The following is a 22,304-nucleotide window of genomic DNA, read 5'->3' on the forward strand; positions in this document are numbered from 1 at the left end:
ATCATTCAGAGTGGGTTAGGAGATTTAATGAATAAAAAACTTTTTTTTTCTATTTGCCCATTTTGTCAAAATTACAATTTTACATAGTAAAGAAAAAAATCAACATAATTAAATATTTTATACCATCTTTAAAATGACGTTTGGTGGTCCTCCCAACTCTGGGAAAAATTACTGGGTCCGTTTTTATAGGTGAGAAATTTTTTCTTTAAAAATTTAGACATATTTATTGACGGAAGAAAAAAAAAATATCGTGTAATTGGATGTAAAATAAAATTGAGTCGGGCCATTTCTAGGCAGTAGATCGGGAGAGAGGGCAACCAAATATTTTTATAACAAATGGTCTTATAAGGCTAGTACATGTTCCATCACATACTTAGTAATGCAAAATTTTTGAATCTTTGGCACTATTTTGAAAAAAGAACACAAGGATTTTCGAGGGGGAGGGGGGGTAGCCTCTCATTTTTTGCGATGATAGACATATCATATGCAATGGACCTTTCTTTACAAACATTGAGCTTGCTTCTAAATTTCAAAGAAACAACTCAATATATTTTATCAAGCTTCGTATGTTCAATGAGCGAGAGCTTAAAACGTTATCAACATAATGAGACATGAGGCGTTTTTATGTCCAAACATTACTCCATACAATGTGTGGGTCATTGCAAACAATCAAGCTATTTATGTGAGGTGCCTGAAGGAAATCCTATAGCTGCCTATTTTTTCTATCTAACTGCTAAACAAAATAGACATATGTACCAACTTTTCGAATGTAGACATGTAATTACACTTTGTTTTTCATGCACCGCATATTGTTTAACATTTTCAAATTAAATGCTAAGCATCCTCCTTGCAGTGCCCCATTTCAAAATAACTTCTATCGCCACAGAAAAAAGACCCGACGTAAACACATATGTTTAGGACATTTTTTATCTTTTTTCTTGAGTTTTAAAGAAACCAACAAATTATCAAGACTTGTTCCATGAAAAATTAAATATAACCATGGTAATAAACGCATCTATCCAAAGCAGATATATGCACATGCCAACCACGTGCTCAGTGTAATAATATTAACGAGGAAACTCGAGCTATAAACAGAACAGTTTTTCCCGATTTGCTGGAGTGGGGTTAAAATCGCATTTTTTCATTAATCAGACGAAGCGATGCAACAAATAAAAGTAGTAAGTAATATTACCTAATGATTATAACTTAGTAATTTCTTGTCTTGATGTTATTAGGGTCGCATTTATTCTAAAATCAATGTTATTCGAACTCTGTGTTACAGAGGAATGGCGGACGAAATAAACACATGGCCTCAGGAAGACACCCATATGAAAAATCAAATTTTCAAGAATTATGGATAATGACAAGAAAAAAGCGAAACAAATGATTGTAGCCATATTATCAATGAATCAAACTAACACCATTTTCAATGCATTTTTCATCTCGTGAATGCTGTAGCTGCGCAGTTCTAACATGATTAATTTCCTCCTAATTAAAACAAAATAAACATTACTAATTTTGGTCTCTAACAGTATGTAATTAGTGCATTAGCACTTTGAGTAACTTTGGGCTAGTTTAGTAGAGTATTAAGCGCATTCTTGGTATTTCTTATTTCACACTAGACTAGATCCAATATGGCTTGTACATCCCCCTTAAGAGCCCAGCCTCAAAGAGTACCGGTAATCACTTTGTTCATCCATTTCTTTGTTGAGAGATAACTCAAATGCTATATGTCCTGGAAACTTCAAACTTGAAAGGATTGTGACTCAATAACTTAAATCCATTTGACCTATGAACTTCATATTTTAAACCCAGACAAGAAGCCTAAAATGGGCCCATATTGCTCACCTGGTCTTCTGTCAAAGGTTGTTAAAGACTGATATCATGAGGCACATTTGTGTCATGTAAGCTGTGCTTTTGAGGCAGGTATGAAATGCATTTCAGATAAGACAATTTCATTGAAGTCTACTGTGACCTTAGCATTGAAGTTTGACATTGAGTTAGGGTCATGGCACACCACCTTATCATTAGGAGCATTGTATGCCAAGTATGAAGCTGTTCCATGAGGCATATAGAAATACAGACCTGAAAACGCCATCAAATTTTACCTTGACCTTGACATTGAAGGTGTGACTTTGGCTCAGGGCTGTGAAACACTGTCTCAGCTTGAGTATTATTTGTGTCAAAATGAACTTGTTTTAAATGAAGTTGTTAGTTGGATTGATTTTGTATCTTTCTTTTGTAGGTGGAATCAACTTCAGACGACAACTTTTCCAAATACCTTTTGAAAGTTGATCTGAATGCCAGGATTCTCAAGAGCATGAAGATAGTCCATTACATAGAAGGAAGTCCTTGATTATGTATCTTGATGCCATTGGTGAAAAGGCAGAGGTCTAACACTGACTGTGAAGAAAATGACTTGACAGCTGAAGGGAACATGAACAATTTGAATCAGATTTCTGATATGGCTCTTAAAGCAGTGAACTAAAAAACATTTTCTTACTAAGTTTAAGATTTTAATATCAAATATTTGGAAGGGGGATATAGGAATCACCCTGTTTGTTTGTCCATCTGTCTGTGGACAACACTTGGATTATACTGCTCTAGCTCTAGTTGGTTAAAACAGATAATATCTAAAATCAAATGTGTCATACTTCTTGTTTATTGTGCATAAATGTACTTTGGAGAACACTCTGTATAAGTAGAAATTTTAGCGAGGATTTAATTTTGGCATTATTAGAGATGGTGCTGACATCGCTAAAATTGAATATTGCTAAAAATTAATGTCTTATTATTTGTAATAGCTTCTTTAGTAAACATTTTAAAATCGCTAAAATTACTTCTGGCTAAAAATAAAATACCAGACTTTGGTAGAAATCGCTAAATTTGCATCTCGCTAAAATTTCCACTTATACGATATATTATTATTTCTAGCAAAATATTTCTGTAAAATATTTGACTGTACACTTCAGAAAAAATTCAGTCTCAGAATCAGGTACAAGATATGCTGTAATGGTGCCTAGTTGTGTCGCCTGCATAGCAAGGGGACTCTGAGGGATCACTTCTTCATTGTCTGTCAGTCTGACTAGCTGACCATCAGTCTATCTGTCTGTCACAATTTGATATGTCATTCCTGACTCCTGAGACACACATTTTCAATGGAAAACTCTTGTTTTACGTTCATATCTGTGATACTTTTAGTGAGCATTGATATTTGACCAGTTGATTGGTCTTTGATAGTAAAATAAGATAAAACTTGAAATATAAAGTTGCTGTAAACTACATTTTCACAAGCCTTGCTGATGTTAAGGTTTATTTTCAATTGAATAAGTATAAGGTCGTCTTGTGTTTAACAGGCACGACTTCTCATTATACCCCCTGTAAACGAAGTTTGGGGGGTTGTATATAGGAATAAGCTTGTCTGTCTGTCTGTCTATCCGTCCGTCCGTCTGTCTAGCTGTGCAAACATGTACGGTCCATATATTTCTTACGGAGGAACATTAGAATCTACTACTCCATACAAAGATTGCTCATGACCTAAGAGTTGTGTCATGACCTTGACTCAAGGTCATTTGGGGAAGTTCAAGGTCACTGGAAGAAAAATTTCATTATTTGTGTCCGTTCCAAATCTTTCTTATGGATTAACTTGTTAAGTTCCCATTTTACAAAAAGATTCCTCATGACCTAAGGGTGTGTCATGACCTTGACCCAAGGTCATCTGTGCATGTTCAAGGTCACTAAAAGAACTAGAACTGTCCAATAGGGACAAATACCCCCCGCTGGGTTTTTCAGAGAAGGTGCCAATTCAAAAATACTTTATGGATCTAGAGATGTTCACAATTTACTTTAAAAAATTTGCAGTGAAATATAATTGCTCATCATGTTTCTTAATGAATGAAACGGAGGTGCAACCAAATGAAACATCAATACTAATACATTGTAATTCCATTGTAACATTTTTTTAAAAAAAATTTTCATTTAATTTTTCTTTATTACTGCATCAAAAAAATATATTGCAATTATGTGTTATGTCACTCTGCAAACTGATTGTTGAAAAAAAAACATTATACAAAATCAAATTAATCTTGATATATCAATTTGAAATGCATTTTGAAAATAAAGAACTGGTCATCCAGTAATGAAGTGTTTTGACTGACAATAAATTACAATTAAGAGAATAAGAGAAGAGAGATCTTTAATTCTTGTGCCTTATTCCCTGAAGATTTGATAACACACACACACACTTGATAAGAGTTATGCCTAAACAACTTCCAACACCAAACTCATTAATTTATCTTTAACTGGATGCATGTCCAGTCATTATTCCCAAGAGACAAATGAAATTACATTATCTTCTGTGCAATGTAAAAACTGTTTTTAACACTTGATGTTTCTTTTTTTTTTTTAAAGTTTTTATGAGTAGTTTTAAGCTGTAGTTCACGTTTTTGTACAGATATTCTAGATTCTATGTCTCAAACCTTATACATGAGCCCAAAATGAACAAGTCAATTAAAATTTTAAAAAACCTGTAAAATGCAGAAAAATGAACAAAAAGAGTTGAAAATTCCAGGTGCACAACTTCATATGGTGAATAATAATTGTACAAATTTTCAGATTAATCCTTGCAATAGTTTCTGAGAAACGGTCCAAACAAAACCACATAATAAAAATGAAAAAACACCTGTAAAATTCAAAATAATAATCCAATCAAGATGAAAAATATCAGGTGCACAACTTCATATGGTGAATAATATGTGTACAACTTTTCAGACAAATCCTTCCAATAGTTTCTGAGTAATGGTCCGGACAAAATCTTGTCTACAGACAGACGGACAGACGGACAGACAGACAGACGGACAGACGGACATGGTGATTCCAATATACCCCCCCTAAACTTCGTTTGCGGGGGGTATAAAAATTGTAAAATTCATGTTTGGCACATATCTTTATTTTTGATTAACTTGAATCTACTACTTCACACAAAGAGGGTTTATGACCTGGTGTGTTATGACCTTCAGCAAAGTTTATTTAAGTTCAAGGTCACTGAAAGGAAAATTTCTTAATATGTGCATGGTCCATATATTGCTTATGGGTAAAGCGGTTAGTTCCAATTTCACATAAAAATTCCTTATAACCTAAGGGTGTATCATTGCCTTGATGCAATGTTAACTATGCAAGTTCAAGGTTATAAAAACAACAAGTTCATAATTCATGTTTTGTACATATCTGTCTTATGGAAAAACTTGGTAAGTTCCTGTTTTACACAAAAATCGCTTATTGTATTGAGGATGTGTCATGACCTTGAACCAAGGTTCTTTGTGTAAGTTTAATGTCACTGAAAGGAAAAACTTCATAATTTGTGCCTGGTCCATATCATTCTTATTGATAAACTTGGATACTTTCTTGTTTACACAAAGATTTCTTATGACATAAGGGTGTGTCATGACTTTGACCCAAGGTCAATTGTCCAAGTTCAAGGGCACAGACAGTAAAAAAATTATAATTCATGTCTGGTCCATATCTTTCTTATGGATAAACTTGGAAGGTTCCCATTTTACACAAACATTGCTTTGACCTGAGAACTTGTCATGACTTTAAACCAAGGTCATTTATGCAAGTTCAAGGTCACTGACAAAAAAAAAAATTCATAATTCATGTGTGATCCATACATTTAGTCTATTTTTAGGCTGCACCTTCGTTTCATTTATTAAAAAAATTAATGACTTCTGAAAAACCCAGCGGGGGGGGGGGGGGGGTATTTTGTCCCATTTGGACAGTTCTAGTTGTTTTTAGGTTTATAACTTGAATAATAAACATGGTACAGCAATGTAAATTAGCCAGTAGACAGCATTGGAGTCCCTCTGGGTTGAACATTGCGTCATTTTGACATATAACTTCAGCTTTTGTTATGTCATATATGGTCAAGTTTTTTGCGTATTTGGTCCACATTCTGACTATATTGTATAACTATTAGACATTGTAGACCAATGGTACTTATTATTACTTATATATGATGGGGTAAGTACAACAGGGTTGACAGTTGATCAGGATGCCATGACCCAAATATTCCACTTGAGAGGCTTTAATTTCCTGGGTGTATGTTTCATGTTTTGCCGATCCTAGTCAAGTCAGTTGCTAGGGTATAAATTCCGTTGCTATGGAGATTACTTTTCCTATTGTTTTGTAAAAAAGTCGTACATTTTATGGAGTTTTTTCTAAAGTACTATGTTTCTGTAGATATATGGCATCTAACTGTTAAATATCTGTTGTAATATTAAAAAAAATTGCCAAAACTTGCGAAAATCCATTGAAAGTGTTTTGAAAAAATGCAAATTTTGATTTCTGAAAAAAAAAATTGGGACATCCGACTACCTATTTTTATTTTATTATTTCATAGTATTGGGATATATCTTTAACTTTGTATGACATACAATATCTACGGTTGTTGCGTTTTTAAGTATTCAACTTTTGAAAAAACTTAATTTTCCATGGATATTCCCATCATGAAAACCTTGTCATTTTTCGGTTGCCATAGCAACCATATCAAAACTTTTAAAAATACTTACAGACATAAAGATATTTTCTTCTGATGCATCTTTCATTATTTCAGTATAAGAAAACAAATATAGACCTTCCAATTGTTCCCTCCTCTGCATTTAAATATGTCTATATTTGTATTATTTTACAATGTTTCATTGAGAATTTACTATGCAAATCACATTTGTTGCCATGGAAACCAATGATGATGAATAAATTTGTAAAATTTGTCTTAAATGTGTTTTTTGTTGTTGTTCAAATATTTTAGGGTGGTTTTTGCCCAATTCAAAATTTTTGACTTTCCATGTAAATCTCAATGGTTACTGACACGGCCTCTTAAGAATTTATATAAAAACGTAGGTCTAAGTTAAATCGAAACTAAATCACAAAACCAATTTCCGTTTCACTTATTCATATTCTTAGTGTTTGATTACAATTTTTCTATTAAATATGATCTTTTTAAATTGAAAGTACAATTTTTGATAATTATTTTTAATGTGAAAGTAACCCAAAACAGTCATTTAATATAAATCCCGTGTAAGTGCAAATAGGTCAAGAATAGTAGAATCGGTAAATAGCCTATCTCTCATTAGTTAGGGGCGAAAGGTATATACATGTATTTTAATCACTTTTTGTAATCATTTGGGTATGGCGAAATGGGAATTTTAGTATTTGTAAATATTATCACTGGGTTGATATAAAAATATAAACGATAAAAAATTTTATATTGATTTTAACAGTTCAGTATAATGAATGAAATGATACATGTAATACCAAGTATTTACAAAAAAAATAATTTATGCTACATATATTAAATCTTCATCACCTTTATTCACCTGAGAGCTTACTAAGGCGAAATGGGAATGCTAAATTTTACAGTTAAAGCGAGATGGGAACAAACCTGTTCTTCATCATATTAAAGATTGAAAACATTGTGACAAAGACTTCTAAAAAATATTTACAAATGTAGGGTTGAAAATTGACTTATAAAAAAACAGAGTTCATATGGCTATTCTTTTTAAAATGTGGACTTATCTTTTTTTTAAATTCAATAAAAAACAATTTATTCTTTATAAATATTGCTTATAATTTTTCAGTTAATAAAGTCTATAAACGACGATGTTTGAAGAGGTATTTTTGTGATTTTTCATATTCTCTTCTTGACAAGTACACCTTTAAAAATAACTGAAAATGTGTAGTCGCAGTATGTAATTACCATACCATGTTTCATAGGCTGTACTAGATTTAAAAACAAGGAAACATATCATGAGCTTTAAACTGATTGATAAGCAAGTACTAATCTATCAATTTGAAAAGTTTGAAAATCTTGTGACAAAGACTTTTCCGACATAGGTTCTACCTTAATTGTGATGTTGCTCGGTGACCCCATTTTTGCTGTTCTAAATCTTTGATAATTTTTAAAAACATGAAGATACGAGGGTTGATCCAAAAGTTCTTGGAATTTCTTCGTAAAATTTTATAGTGATTTGATGAAAGCAAACAACAGGTATATTTATAATAAAGAGTCATAATGCAACAATATTGGAAAATTTGATCACTTTCCAATTACCAATAAGGTCACACGAGCTTTCTGAAAACGGATAGTTGTGAAACTCGGGGAGACTTCGACGTAACGTCTTTTAGATATGTCACGTCACGTTATTGAAGCATCTTACCCTAATGTCCAATTGGAATAAGTAATTCTACAACATACTGCCATTTTCTTAATTTTTTTCTCAAAAAAAAGCCTGGGTATCCTTTCGCACCAACTTATCTTCTTTTTTCACTCATATTTAAAAAAAAAACTACCCATCTTTCCATATGATGTTCTAATTTCAGTAGCAATGTCAAGAACAGTACGTCAACCGACAACGTCCATTAACGCTTTTAATTTGTCACTGGGAATAGGCACTTTTAACAGAGCCTCCAAAAAGCGACCACACTTTCAATCAACGTCCATGGAAGTTCTATTTTTTCTTAAGATTCTTATGGCATGGAAAAACAGTAACTAAATGTATTTTTCCCAAGCCTATTTCAATATTATACGCGTTTAAGGTAGAGTGATCCCGGAATTTTCACAAAACATATGAATTGGTCGAAATTTGTTGTTGTCTAACAACTTAGAGAGGAACAATAAATCATCAACTAATAAATTAATAATTATCCAGTAAAATCATTAAAACTCTCAGAGAAAGGTATATGAAAGATCGAGCAGTCGTAATAATTAAATAATTTTCATTTTATATACCACAAAGGGCGGTTTAATTCTCAATCCACGTATTAAGAATTAAAATGGTAATAAACGCGTTAATGTCTCCCTGCATTTCCAAACAATCGTTTCTATGGCAACTGCCATAAAAGTTACTAACAAAAATATTTAAAATGTTTTTTTAAATTTTAAATATTTACCAAGTGTCTATATTTCCATTTGTAATTTTCAACTAATTCCACTTAAAAATAAATAAAAAATAAAGAAATTCCACGAACTTTTGGATAAACCCTCGTATATTCCAATTTTTTTTAACTCAAATTATTTAAATTTGTTGTTAAGGTAGGTCGCGGGTTTGCTTTTGTCATCAATTTTGGTACACAATTTTGACGATTCGAGCTGTTGTTTTGTGCATATTTGATTATGACGTCAGTTACGTCACAAAGGCAACGTTACGTTGTTTCCCGTTTAATTCTCTACATCTGTACGAATCAAGTAGATTATTTCGAAGTGCATGTTATTGTACGTAAACCTCGTACATGTTTTATATAATTAATTTTAGTCTGAATTCTGATGTGATTATATGTAATGTCTTAGGACTAATTAAATACAATATCAAATGAAAGGAATAATTTATATTGTAAGTGTATTTAATCTGCTAAAAGTCAATCAGAATAAATCAGCGTAAAAGTTATGGAACGCAGAAAGAAAGTTCACAAAGAAAGAAATCATGAATAAAATTGCTTAGCGGAAAACTTGAGGGCCCGGATTGTATGTCCGCACGTTATTTGAAACTCAGGGGTACATGCGTATTGCATCATCGCCTTGCTTTGCTGGTTAATAAATTGTGAAATGCATTTAAAAATCGATTTTATACAAACACCTGTAAGACCTATAAGACCTATAAGACACTGTAAACAATTTACAAGTATCATTTTTCTATATATTTTTATAACAAAAGCTCTAAGTGTAAAAGCTATATGCAAGTGTTTTAAATTTTGCGTATTGAAATTTAATTCAGAGAAATCGAAATTAACAAATGTTTGAGATTTAGGGCCATATACTATATATTTCGACTAATATAGAAAGAACATTGCAGGTACTCTACCCCCCCCCCCCCCCTTCACCCACACAGCCGCTTATTTCCTCAGTATGGGGATGTTTTTCTTACCGTTTTCGAATAAAGTGAACAAATTTTTGTGTTATGCCTGAAATCCTATTGACCATGAATTTCCTAAACATACAGGTAGTAATATTTTATCACGTTGTTTTCGCTGTATATGTTAATTCTGATGTACGAGGAATGTTTATACCGTTCTTTCTGACTTTGTAATCAGAATATGGATTTCATACTAGTTAAAATAAGTTGCTGGTCATCCTTATATGTCTCTGCAATTAGTTAAATGATGAATAAAATTAAATTTTGTATCTATGTCACTTTTTAAGTCTTGCATATTCCAAAGGTCAAGATATTTATACTCGTACTGTAAACGTGACTACGTTCAACAAATGACGTTGTAGATATAAATAACGCAATAAACGCAGCATTTTAGCAGTATAAAAGAAAACTTTGAAATTATAATAAAAAATCTAGCGAGAAGACATTGATTAGGGGCATTGAATAGGGGGTATTCTCATGATGAGGATCAAGATTCCAGTGAGAGGAGACGCGACTTGAACCAGGGCGAGGAGGAGAGAACACCAAGGAATATTCACTCGTGTTTTGTCAGGGCTTTTGATAATTGGGAACGTCATTTTGGATTGGCTTCAATACGCTGACATCGAGGACCCAATCACTGATATCAAGGTTAAACTTTCTGATATCATTAACGCACCTGCTTCGTCTGGAGCAACGAGTACCAGTGATCCATTACCTAAAAACGCGTCATACTGCACGGACGACTCGGTAAAAGATGAACTGACTAAAAAGTTCATGTACTTTTCTATTGCTGGCTCTGTTCTTTCCGCTATTCAGCTTACCAAGATAATTTATCAAATAGTTTTGAACCATAAACGCGACCCAACAGAAAAAATACCGGACAAAATTGATGGAAAAGTCGAGGTCTTCTTCACAACGGTGTTCGTGGAGATTCCACAAAACTACTTACTCCTGAAGTATGATAACATTATTTGTTTTAACTGTGAGGTAGAATGGAATGGAAAGAAAATCAAACGCTTTCTGAACGGCCTTAGCTCTGAACTAGCCAGTGTTTGGCGCTATATAACCAGCAGCAAATGTTGCGATGGTAGTGGCGGAGTTGTCAAACGTCAAATAGTAGTACATGTACGGCAACAAAAACGAAACAGGTCTTGTTGAGGGATGTCACTATATGACCTGCAGCTACGTTACATATAATAGCGGCTTCTGTTGGTGGAATTGCTGTCCATGTGCCTGCTGCTACTCGTGTGGTGAGGGTCCGAAGTGTAAATCTTGTGAAGATTGCTGCAAATGTGAAAATTGCTGCAAATGTTTCGACAATTGTTGCAAATGTTTCGACAATGACGATGCACGTTGCTCTAGAATGTTTTGGTATTGCGTTGAGGCCTGGTTTCCATGTGTCATTCTTTGTAGAGGGTAAGAAATTTAATTTCCTTTTCTCAAGCCTTAGATACCGATGTTTGAGAAAGATGTGAAATTAGAAGTGATTTATGGTGTTTTGCAATGACAGGAAACTCTTTAATCACTATGCGTCATAAAATGAATGGATTAAACAGAAGTTCCTAGTACTGTTTAAGTATAATCATCATGCGTTTTATTTTAAAGCCTAGATGCCTATACATGTAAAAAAAAAATTCTTAAAATGTATTTATTGATCGATTTTCAATCAGAAAACACAAAGTTATTGGTTTTTGGTTTTTTTTTTTTTTTTTTTTTTTTTTTTTTAGCAATTTCTAAATATTTACTTGAGATTTACTAATTTTTCCTTATATATAATATATGAATGAATTTATGTTACGCGTCAAGAATTACCATGGGTAAATATATATATACATGTATCTATATATAACCTCAAGAATTTAGAGACATTATTTGAGCATATTCAGTTTTCCATTTCTTTAATTTGGAAAACTGAGGATCGGACTACCTTTATGCAAAAAGAAAAAGTAAGAACATTTGTTGAAATTTTCCATTCCATGGATTTTTTGGATGGTAGGCACTAAAAAGATTAAGATGAATTGGATGTTATTTGATTATTCTTCCGTTGTGTTTTTAATCGTGCCAGACTGGATGTACGGTGCTAGAGTGTTTCTACATTGAAACTAAATCATACGAGACACATACTACTAAAGTATTCTTACTAATACTTTAAGACAGGCATATAAAAAATTCTTAAGAATTCATTACAGGTTAAAAGTTCGAGTTTAAACGAAATATACAATGATTCGTAGTAAATATATAGAATTGTTTATATAAATTAACGTATTATCAAAGACATAGCCACATCAAAATGTTTCTTCTTAATGATAATTGAGAGCTGGCTTTCCTTTTAGGTATGAGGCAGGAGCGTAGTATCCGGGGGGGCCAGGGGGGGCCTGCCCCCCCCCACTCTTTTTCCTAACCTTACTTACACTATAGGAAATGTTAATTCAAAGCCTGTGTGCCCCCCCCCCACTTTTAGAAATGTACCCAAAGTGTAGTATAAGAATTGGTACTAAGAGTAGTTGACACTGAAAAAAGTTTACCTCCCCCCCCCCCCCCCCAACCCCCACGAAATAGGATTTTCGACTTCGGGCAACTTTTCCCCTTTTTTTTTTTTTTTTTGCTTGTCAACTTTTTCAAAAAATTTTTCTCTGCCTGGCCCCCCCCACTTTCAAAAACGATGCTACGCCACTGTGAGGGATGTCACTATATGACCTGCAGCTACGTTACACATAATAGCGGCTTCTGTTGGTGGAATTGCTGTCCATGTGCCTGCTGCTACTCGTGTGGTGAGGGTCCGAAGTGTAAATCTTGTGAAGATTGCTGCAAATGTGAAAATTGCTGCAAATGTTTCGACAATTGTTGCAAATGTTTCGACAATGATGATTCATGTTGTGATATGTCGTGTGGGCAGTGTTTGATGGATTGTCTACTCAGCATCATTCGATTTTTCGGTGGAATATCTACGACATTATATACGGCTATGTATGTCTTACGTGTACTGGAGTATTTCTGTGTGGTTCACCCAACAGTCTTTGCTGAGGGATTTGTTCGCATTATGGATACTGTGTTTGGTTGGATTTTGGACTGACATACATTTTATATTCGGCGTTCTTTCATTTTTTAAAAGCATATACTAGAATTTGAAACGCCGTGCATTTTTGCATATACCAACGATTTAAAAATATTTTACCATTAACAGAACACAGAGAATAAATGTGTAGAGAACAGACAATTTATTATCAAATCATAATTTTGTTTTAATGAAGTGAAATTTTCAATGTGAAAACTTTTCTTCCTTCGTTTAACATAAATTGACAGTGTAGGTTTAGTTTTGAAATATATTTCTTGAGACGAAGAAGCATTTCTTATTCACACAAGTTTGTGCATGTGGTGTTAAATTTAACTTTAATATATCGGCGCCATTATATAAGGGCTTAGACATTCTTAGAGTAGATATGACACATGCAGTCTTCATTATACCGGAACAACGGTTGACAACAGTAAAACAGTGGCGTTATAAGCTAGATTTTTCCAGCTCTTGATCAGACTTATTTCATTCGGATTCTTTTCAGAATAACAAATCTAACTTATTCAGAGATTTGCTTTATATTTGCTAACATATATTTGAAATAGTACAGTGATTTCATTATGTGTTGGTAAGACTTTCACCTTCGTCTGATAAACTTAAAAACTCGTATCTGAAAGAGACTGTCAACATTACAATAATTTCTTTCATTTGAATTAAACAATGGCATTTTTGCTGCTGTTCATTTTATAAACGATTCTTGTAGATTAAGCTAGATGTATTATTAACTTTTATTTGTATACGTTTTTGTTATTATTTTGTATGAAAATTATTTTGTGTTTTTTAAGGAGAAGAACTAGTAAGTTGTTAGAACTTGTTTCTTATCCTTTTGGTTACCAATAAAATATGTTCAAAACAAAACAATAATTTCTTTCCATTTCTGTACTGATAATAAGTGCCTTCTCACCTGTTTAATATTGAGGAATTTCAGTGCAACAATTCTTGTTAAATATTTTCATTTTCATTTTCATTTTACTTCTTATTTTTCTAATTTAATCTTAATAGTTTTATTCATTATTATTAATTCAACTTCTTGTTTTTACAATTTTATTCCAATATTTTACTTTTTATTTCTTATTTTAGTTCTGGTTTCTTGTTTTTCCAATTTCATTTTAAAATTTTTTATTTTCATTTTCTATTTTATTTCTAACTTCTTGTTTTTTTTAATTTCACAAAAGTTCTAAGTTCTTATTTTTCCAATTCTAAATCGATAGAATACAAGAAAAGATAACGTTATCTTGTTGTTTCGACCGATCTGTGGGATATCACAAAGAAAGGTCGACAGACGTAAGCAGATGTCTCTTTTCATATAAAATATCTTTAACAAAGAAAATATGCTTCATCAATGAACTGATCGTACCCAAGACATAGAGTTGGGTGAAGTCAATGGAGGGATTTATCACACTGGGGCCCGTTTTACAAAAGGACTTACGACTTAAGACCAAATTTAATTCTTATAACTTCTTATAAACATTATATTGAAAATTATTTTAAACATTTTAAAAGTAATTTGGTATGATATTTTTACACAAACAATTTCAAAGAAAATTTTTTATTTTGCTAAATGAAACAACAATCTGAAGTTTTTGATCTTAGTCGTAAGTTCTTTTGTAAAACAGGTCCCAGGTCTTTTATACTTACGATTGGATTCATTCTATTCAGATTGTACGCTGAAAGAGTCCTCCGAGACTTGTGGTGACATTTGTACTGAAGCGTTTTCTGAGAGTTTGCTGACCAATGGATTTGCGAGAAAGCGAGATCATTTCAGGGATTTACAGAAATTGCTGATAGATCAAATTGTGAGACCAAAAGAGATTACTGTAAGAACTGTAAGGGACCAACGAAGAGATCCTTAAGCGTTCAAAATATTTTGCATTCACTGAGAGACCCCAAGAGATCACTGGGAGGTTTTAGAGATTGTCTGGCGATCTTTCTGCTCTATTCTGCACGCGATAAAGGCTAGTTTATAGTATTTGTACATCAAATTTAAGTTTGGTGACGCCTTATTTGAATGTCTACTAGATGATTCTTTTTTAACTTTTTTACTTCTAACCCGAACTATTTCAGTGTTTAAGAAAGTTATGTTGAATACTGTAATACATGTATTTGTAAAATAATCTATTTCTCGAAAAGTATACTATTCATAGATTTTGGTGAACAATCTGACAAAAGGAAAGCACCGTCGGCGCATCGTGACAGTTTGTATTTTTCTACCTCAATTGTTATAAATGTACTTTTATATGTCGAAGAATTATTATCTGCACAAAACAAAATGAGATGTAATGAAACTCCGCTGCGATTTAATTCAACTTAAGGAATGTCAACAACGAAATGCACGATGTATCAAATATACGTACATTGTATATTAAGTGTGTCATTAAATGCTCGACAGTGCTACGGTACTTAAATTATCTTGATTTTACGTAATGTAACTTTAACTTTAAGATATTTATTACATTGTTCAATTAATAATTTGGCTAATAATTATGTACGGAAGCGTCGTAACAAATACAAACATAATACATGTACTTGTAGAATTAAGAAAATGTTTATAGAAATGGATCATCAACAAAGTAAAGATGAAGAAATGAGTGTGATAAAAATAGTTTCTTCCAGTTATGGGAATCAAGATTCTAATGATGGAGGAAGTACTTTGAACGAAGAGGAGATGACGTCCTTCAGAAGAGTCTGGTTGTATACGTTTACCCGGGTTTTGTCGACTCTTTTGATCATTGGGAACGTCATTTCGGACTGGCTCCAGTATGCTGATATTGAGGACCCAATAACCGACAAACTGTCCAATTCCATGCACACACGTGCAACAAGTACAAGTACCCAAGTACAGAAAAACGCATCTTTCTGCACGGACGACTCAAGAAAAGATGAACTGACTAAAGACTTCATGTACTTTACTATTGCTGGCTCCATTCTTTCCGCCCTTCAACTAGCCAAGATAATTTATCAAATAGTTTTGAACCACAAACTTTATCCAACAGAGAAAATACCAGACAAAATTGACGGCAAAATTGAAGTCTTCTTTACAACATTGTTGGTGGAGATTCCTCAGAACTACCTTCTTCTTAAATATGATAAGATTATTTGCTTTAACTGTGAGATTGAATGGAATGAAAAGAAAATCAAACGCTTTTTAAACGGACTCACATCTGAACTATCTAGTGTTTGGCGGTATATTACTAGCAGTAAATGCTGCGATGGTAGTGATGGGATCAAACGAAATATACAATACTGCAAATGCAGCAGATCTTCTTGCAGAAGTTGTTGTTGTGGTTGCTTTCATATGTTTTTACTTTGTAGAGGGTGAGTTCATTTTGACACTTCTCTTTTGTTGGATATATGATACCTTTGATAGATATAGTTCAAGATAACAATAATGCGATGTCAGTGAGTTGTTTCTGAATTTGGTTTTCAGCTGTAGAGACAGATAAGTGCTCATTCCAGTGATTTAATAGATAACAAAATTTTACATTGAATATTTCATGCTTTGTGCAATCGCTTACAACTATTTGATTCAGAAACTAGAAGACATCAAATGGTGTTCTTTTAGAAAAGTTTTGTATTATTATTGCAAAGAAACAGAATGAAAAACATACTTCATGAAGCACACTTACTAAAAATATGAATTATTTGAAACACATATCCTTGATTCATTTTTGTAGATTTTCAGATTTTATTTAAGTTGAAACCACTTTCAGTTTTTGCCTGACGGCTAATTTGAAGACGCCGTCGTTTATTGGCCAATATGTCCTATAATCTATTTGAATTAATCTTTAATTACCTCAAGATGTACACTGTTTCTTTTACCTTCTCTAAGATTTTGAGTATTCTTGCTGAAAAATAACGATAATTATAAGCAATAAAATCTTAGTTTTATGTTATACAGATTATGTGTACAAAAATATCTTAATATAAACCATGGTATAGTAAATGTACAAAAAAATTAAAACGATGCACACTACTCATGCAAATTCATTTCAAATCAAAACAATCAAATGTTTCCATAGAATGTCACTTTCCGACATTCAACAATTTAACTAACAGCTGCAGCACAAGTTGCGAGGGTACCAAGTTTGAATCTTGTGAAGAATGTGTCAAATGCTGCAAATGTTTTGACAATTGTTGCAAATGTTTCGACAATTGTTGCAAATGTTTCGACAATTGTTGCAAATGTTTCGACAATGATGATTCATGTTGTGACATGTCGTGTGGGCAGTGTTTGATGGATTGTCTACTCAGCAGCATTCGATTTTTCGGTGGAATATCTACGACATTATATACCGCTATGTATGTCCTTCGTGTACTGGAGTATTTCTGTGTGCTTCTTCCAACAGACTTTGCTGAGCAATTTTATCGCATTATGGATACTGTGTTTGGTTGGATTTTAGACTGATATTTATTTCAACCCCCCCCCCTTTTTTTTTTTTAGTGACATAAGTTTGAAACATACTGAAAAATCATTTCGGAGTTCAGATTTCAAAGATTTCACCCATTTTAGAACGTCGAGGATATATTTGGAGATCACAGAACATACAGATAATTAGAAATTCGTGCCAAAATAGCAAAGAGAATCACCATTTTGATATATTTCAAGTAGGCGAGCTTGTGAATTTTTCATACGAAATTCAGATGAAATTTTTCATGTGCATGAAACTAAAATGAAACTTTTTTTTCTTCCTTTGCGTCTCATAAATTGACAGTGTTGGGAAAGCTATTTTTTAACGTGAAGAAATTATTCACTTATCTACCAAGTTTTTGCTTATTGTTCTTTTATCAGCCAGTCAGTTCCTTTGTATACTTAGCCAATCCTAAAGTAGATTCAATGCTGTCTTTATTATAGTGGAACAAAAGTTGTCAATATTACAGTAAGATAGGTTTTTGTTACGCTTGATTAGGTATTTCATTTAGGCTGGTTCCAGGAAAAAGGTCCATGTGGCCCATTTTACGAATCAAAATTTAATTCGGCTAAAGTTTTTAATGAACTTTAAATTGAATATTCATTCATTGTTTTAAATTTCTGTATAGATAGGTGTTTTACGTTTGCAGTTATAAAGGTGCATAGACACAGATTTGACCTTAATATTTTATGTATAATATCACGACTTATATATTTTAATAGCATTTCACACAAAAACTTATTAAACATTTTATTTCATCTTAAAGTTATTGAAACTTCAAATTTTTTGGTTGGGTTTGATTGACACATTCTTGCACTCTAACAAATTTTACTTTTATTCTTAATACTTCAAAAAGTGGCAAAGCAAAAGGTATAACAAAACATTTATTGACTGTGTTCTCAGGCAAAATGCATTTTTGTCGACCCCTCGAACCAAACTGTTTGCCTCCGTCCTAACAGCTCCAGGCAGACAGTTTGGTTCCTGGGTCCGACATGATCCAGTCAATAAATGTGCATAAGTGATAAATCAGTCCTTGTCATTTTTGGTTTAGTATATATGCGTCTTGTTTGGCAGTACAATTTAGGTGTGGACGGCATGTTCTCTTGGCGCATTGTTTCGGATAGCTGCAATAATGTAGCCCTCTCCTATTTTTTTTATCTGATGTTTTCTGCATAGGCACTCCCCATCTTAATTGTAAAAAAAATATATCCACTATACTTTAAACTGTTTGTTTATAGTATAGTAGACATATATTTTTTTACAATTTAGCTGGGGAGTGCCTATGGTTTACTGGAGAGGGCAACAATTCCACAGCATCTCTGTAATAGTGCAAAAATATTTTTTAAATACGGGCGACTGCGGGCAGAATTTTTCATTCAACTTACTTGTAATAAGACGAAATTTTTATTCACTGTCGACAACATAGCCTGTTAAACGCGAGAACCATGTAAAATAAGTCTGCATGTTTACTTGTCGCAAAACTCAGCAGTCATGACAATTCACGCGTGATGTACTGAGGCATGCGCTTAAAATTTAGAATAACTGAATAAAGCAGGTGTGGGTGCTTATAAATAATTGTGATTAAACAGCCATAGATAAAATCATTCCATGTGTTATTTTTTTTTCGTAAACAGCGATATTTAGGCTTAAAATAGGGTAATTCCAAAGAAATCTGCTCCCTATAGATCCTCAGTCTCACTGGCTGTCCCAAAATAAAATCTGTCAAGGTCTGTAAACATGGCGGATAAATTCAAGTTGTGATGTTGACATGATGTTGAAAAATAATCACGATTTATGTCTTGTATAATTTATTTATATTTTGGAAGTCCGGGTAAGACATGTTAATAAAATAGTTAATAAAATAGTCGTTTACTGACTCCCTGCGGGAGTGAATCGCTCCCGCAGTTGCACCATTACGGAGATCCTGGGAGATGTAGCCCTCCCCCCTAAAATTAGAAAGGGTTACATCATTGCAGCCATGTTTCGGATTGTACAAGATACAGCCTTGTGCTTTAGCGACCATGTGCTCATTTTTTTAACTGACCAGAATAAAAATTAAGGAACACCTAGAAAAATTAATGGAAATAATTAAACTTTTTACAACACTCCTGTAGAAACTTAGTTGTGTCAGAGAAATTCTCAAAGAATATAAATTCTCAGAAATCGAATATATATATATATATATATATATATATATAAAGCACTAAAAATGACCAACGACACGAACAATAAAAATGGTCAAATTTTCGGGACGCCCTGTCCCTTCCTCAGGACAAAGAAAAAAGTTAAAAAGTCATAAGAACAAAGGAAAAAGAGAAACAAAAACAACTAGCACTACTACTAAACTACTAAACACTAGATATTTACATACTTAATTACATGTTGAATTGGAAATTTTTAAGAACACTAATAAAGAAAGAAATCCGGACCGCTATGAAATGCGTCCGGTCTATCGGGTATACTCGGGTGAAGTGCGATTTACATAATTGAACGAATTAATTATGCTAATTAATTACGACAATCAGTAAATCGTACATTGATTCATTCTCTCAAAATGGCGTAACTTTACTTAATAAAGAATAATGAAAGAAAAATCATATAGTAGGGATATTTAAACATATGAATTGTGATCAATTATAAATTTTGAAATATTTAAGGACTTATTATCGGGAAAAAATAATTAACAAAGGCGTAAGCAATACATAGTTATGTGGTTGTTCGAGAGTTGGTGGCACAAATTAACTGTAGAGTTTACACTAAATTGAGAGAATAATTTTGTTTAGTATGATCAGGAATTGGGTCTAATTTACGTTCATTCTGGTGAAGTCATTCAATTTGTTAATACCATTTGGGCGGAATGACTTCAATCTGTGCATCCAGAACTTTTCTTTGCTTTTCCTCTGAGCATCTGTCCATCTTGGGTTATGGTCAATCACCACTACTGTCATGTCCTCCCATTTGTGACCCTCAAGGTTGAAATGTTCCCCAACGGGTTCATTGAGTTTTTTGGTCCTAATGGTCGAATGGTGGTTATTGACTCTCCTACGGAGATCTCCTGTTTCACCAATATACTGTTTGGAGCAAACTTTGCAACTGATGAGATAAATGCAGTTGTCAGTATGACAGGACAAATTCCCTAGTATTTTGTAGCTGCGGCCTGTAACAGGGCTGTTAAAACTGTCTGTGCCAGTGCTGTGCTTACAAAGAAGACATCTCCTGTCAGAGCAAGTTTTAAAGCCCCCGTTAGGTAATGGGTTGTCCAGTCTGGTTCTTACTACCATGTCCTTTAGATTCCTTGGGCGTCTGTATGCAGCCAATGGGGGTTCCTTAAAGACCTCTGCCATTCGTTTGTTTGAATGGAGAATTGGTAGGTTCTTTTGAAGGATACCGCTAAGGTTCTTAAGAACGGGATGGTATGTGGTTACCAGAGGGACCCTGTCGCTATTGTCTTTTTCCTTGTAGCGAAATAGGTTTTGCCTGTCATGTTCCGCCATCTCATCAATAGCTGTTTGTACGGTGCGGGCATTGTAGCCTCTTTTGCATAAGTGGGACTTAAGAAGACCACTTTGCTCCTGATATAAGGCAGGGGACGAACAGATGCGTCGAATTCTGGTGGCTAGACCCTTAGGCACTCCCTTAAAAGTGTGTGGGGGATGACAGCTAGTGGGCATAAGATATAGGTGGGAGTCTGTGGGTTTGGTGTGGAGACTGAATTCGATTTCACCATCAATCAGGGTAGATGTAGTATCTAGGAATACGTTTTTCGAATTAGATACGTCTACTGTAAATTTGATCGACTGATGAAAGGTGTTGGCAAACGTAATGAATGCCTCGAGGTTCTCGCGACAATCCACCCACTTCATCTCTATATCGTCAATGAAACGCAACCAGCTATGAGGCCTAAATGGTGCTTGAAGTAACAAGTTGCGTTCCAGTCTGCCCATGAAGACATTGGCATAAGACGGTGCCATTTTCGTACCCATAGCAGTGCCATTAACTTGCAGGTAATGTTCTCCATTAAACATGAAGTTGTTGAACTTGAGAACATGTTCAAGGAGCTTAGCAAGGGACTCGTTAGAAGAAACTTGTATGGATCTACTATCCCAGACTTCTCTACAGGCTTCGATACCCTCATCGTGCGGAATATTGGTGTACAAAGATGTGACGTCCATAGTCACGAGGAGGGTATGATCTGGGAGGCCAGTAGAGGGCGTCTTGTTAATGTAGTCCGTAGTGTCCTTAAGATAGGATGGCAAACTTTCTACGTGTGGACGGAGATGTAAATCAATGAATTCAGAAATTTTCTCCGTGGGGTGTCCAATTGCGCTGACTATGGGGCGACCTGGCATGCCTTCTTTGTGTATTTTAGGAAGCAGATAGAATTGTCCTGGTCTACAGTCAATAGGATTTAAGGTCTCATAGACGTTGATACCAATCTCATTTTTCTCAAACATATCGTCAAGAGTTTTGGTAATGGCGGTTGAGAATTCTTTGGTAGGGTCAGAGTCCAGTTTCTTATAGAAACGTTCGTCTGAGAGTTGTCTTTGGGCCCCCGCCATGTAAGTCTCTTTATCCATTACTACAACTGTAGAGCCTTTGTCTGCTTTCTTAATTACAATGTCATCCCGATTTTTTAATGATTGTAAGGCAGATCTCTCCTCCTTACTCAAATTGTCGGGAGTTTTGTCTGGCATTGAAAGGAGCTTCTCTATGTCTGACTCAACGGCATCAATATACGACTCAAGCGCGCCGCATTTGCCCGGTGTAGGTTCCCAGGCACTCTTGAGCTTATAGAGTTTGTGTTCCTCTAGGTCCTGTAAATCTGGCTTGGAAGAGTCGTATGAATTTGCTTCGGAGTCTTTTCAAGAGAAGTGCTCCTTCAAATGAAGTCTCCGAAAGAATGCTCGGGTGTCCTCT

Source organism: Saccostrea cucullata, unplaced genomic scaffold, assembly GCF_032062105.1.
Source record: "Saccostrea cucullata isolate Sc308-1 unplaced genomic scaffold, CSIRO_AGI_Scuc_v1 ctg4763, whole genome shotgun sequence".
Classification (NCBI taxonomy): Eukaryota; Metazoa; Mollusca; class Bivalvia; order Ostreida; family Ostreidae; genus Saccostrea; species Saccostrea cuccullata.